At 41.7% G+C, this 2,307-nt stretch overlaps 1 long non-coding RNA gene across 1 annotated transcript; it reads right to left on the bottom strand.

Moving 5' to 3' along the window:
• Positions 1-2,103, bottom strand: LOC121563131. Its single transcript, XR_005999775.2, has 3 exons — positions 1,956-2,103; positions 1,599-1,736; positions 1-118 (listed from the first exon to the last, which is right to left on the bottom strand). It is a non-coding gene; the product is annotated as an uncharacterized LOC121563131 (long non-coding RNA).
• Positions 2,104-2,307: the final 204 nt, after the last annotated feature.

The following is a 2,307-nucleotide window of genomic DNA, read 5'->3' as shown; positions in this document are numbered from 1 at the left end:
TGAGGGCTGGTCACACCTATCGCACTCAGGTCTGACCAATCCGTATCTGCATCTGACACGATCACCGTCAGGGTCAAAGGCCATGAGGTTGTAGGATCTCTGACAGTTCTGGGGAACACTACAATGACATGAGTCAGAAATACAACATTAAAATGAGTAAACTCCAGGGGCTCTATTTTAACAAACCTAACACAATGATCGGTCTGGGCGCTGGCAGTTGGTTCGGAGGCGTGTCAGACAAAGTTTAGCTATTTTCACCACCACTATTATAGGCGCAGTTGCTGGCAGTGGCGCAAAAGGGCTTGGCTTTGATGAATAAACCAGTTGTGGGTGTGTCGAGGCTTGGCTCCTCACTGGCCAATCAGAACGTGTTCCATGGCTAAATATGTGGTTGCTTCAAGTTGTGTATTTAGGGTGTTTTGTGTATTTATTGCGTTGTCATCAACTCCAATTCGAATGTTAGTCCGTTACAGCCTAGTTCGTTAAATAGCCTGCCCCATATTTGCAAAAAAATAGTATGTTGAACATGTTTGCAGTCCACATTGTTCTAATTGCATTGCTTCAATATGGAAATGACCATAGGCTATAGCATGTGTACTGATATAGGGGCTACTGTAAATTGCAGTCTGGACATGGACATGCCAAACATAGTCAATAAGCAAGATCAAATTCACTAGGCTATTGATAAGGCCTAAAAATACAGTGTATAATTCTAATAAAATTCTAATAAAAACAAAACAACAACTTGTTTAAATAGACTATGTCTAAATACAGTTACAGCCACCATAATAAATAGCCCAGTGGGCGTGTCTAACTTGTTTATTTTGTTGCGCAAAATTATAATATCTGGCTAATGATAGGTGGCCTGGAGAAAAAAGAATGGACCGGTGTGGGGGCTGCCCCTAGACACACACCTCAAATATTGCCACCCCTCCCACTTTAGCGCAAGTAAGCTGAAGTTAGACAGGTAAATTGCCGAACCTGGTGTCAGGGCTGGAAAATGCTGGTGCGCTATTTTTTACATAACGAAATTGCAAACTAACTTGAGTTTGATTCTTGCGCCTTCTTACCGCCAGCCAAAAATGGAGCCATATGTCTAAACAAGGGAATTAGGATTTCAATAACCTATGCAAATGACCTAAAATAATCGTGGTACATTCTGCATTATTCTTAGTTATATCCAAAGAAAACCTGATCAGTGTCACACCCTGGCTCTGGGACTCTATATGTTGAGCCAGGGTGTGTATATTCTATGTGTTGTGTTTCTATGTCGGGATTCTAGTTTTGTATTTCTGTGTTGGCCAGAGTGGTTCCCAATCAGAGGCAACGAGTGTCAGCTGTTGCTGGTTGTCTCTGATTGGGAGCCATATTTATACAGGCTGTTTTCCCACAATAGTTGTGGGATCTTGTTCCTTTCGGTGTGTTCCAGTGTGGTTTGTGTTAAACCGTAGACGGCATGTAATCGTTTGTTGTTTTGTTCGTGAGATCACAATAAAGAGTATGTTTGCTTTCAACGCTGCGCCTTTGTCCTCCTCTGTTCCCGACGATCGTGACAATCAGTTCAAAGAGGTACTGTATATGGAGTCAGAAAGTTTTACCGTATGAAAGGAAGAATGGCTGTGACTGGAGATCTGTTGGGTTCACCAGTATCCGATCTTGATCCCAGATCCACTTGAGTTTCCAGGCTCCAAGATCCAAGACCGTTTACTGTGGGGATCCAACAGCAGCTGTTTTGTCTATTACAACAACAAATCATATTTAGATAAGTGGTCACTTGGGCTGGAATGTTATCAAACCCACCATAGCAATATCCTTTACCTAGTGTCTTTGACATGGTCTTTGAAAAAAACCTAAATGAGGGAGTCTACCTTGTAGAAGTAGGTTTTAACAGTATAGCCAAACCCATTTTACCAGATTTCAATAAATTGAATAGATCTCTTTCATAACAAACTTACATCAATTGGAAAGGTTTATCACTGGGAATATTTCTGGTTTCGACCGTTTCAGTTTCACACCACTGGTTGGAGTAAGCACTCCGCCCTCTGCTGCTGGTGTCAATTGTGCCTCTCACATCTTCGATAGAAGAGCCGCAGTTCCCTGAGGAACAATACCAGTAAGCGTAACCACACCCATCATGGGTATTCTTGTAGCGGAAATCCACCTGGAGAACAGAAAGTTACATTGTAATGGGGCAATAAAACATAATTAGACTGATGAAGTCTAATTAAACGGATGTTTTGAAACAGCTTTGCCAGAACAACTGTTTCAATCTCACGAAGAATCATTTCAATATGTTCAACAGAGACT

Source organism: Coregonus clupeaformis, unplaced genomic scaffold (assembly GCF_020615455.1).
Source record: "Coregonus clupeaformis isolate EN_2021a unplaced genomic scaffold, ASM2061545v1 scaf1896, whole genome shotgun sequence".
In the NCBI taxonomy this organism is placed as follows: domain Eukaryota; kingdom Metazoa; phylum Chordata; class Actinopteri; order Salmoniformes; family Salmonidae; genus Coregonus; species Coregonus clupeaformis.
The sequence above is the reverse complement of the archived record's forward strand: the minus strand, read 5'-3'. Positions and strand labels throughout refer to the sequence as shown.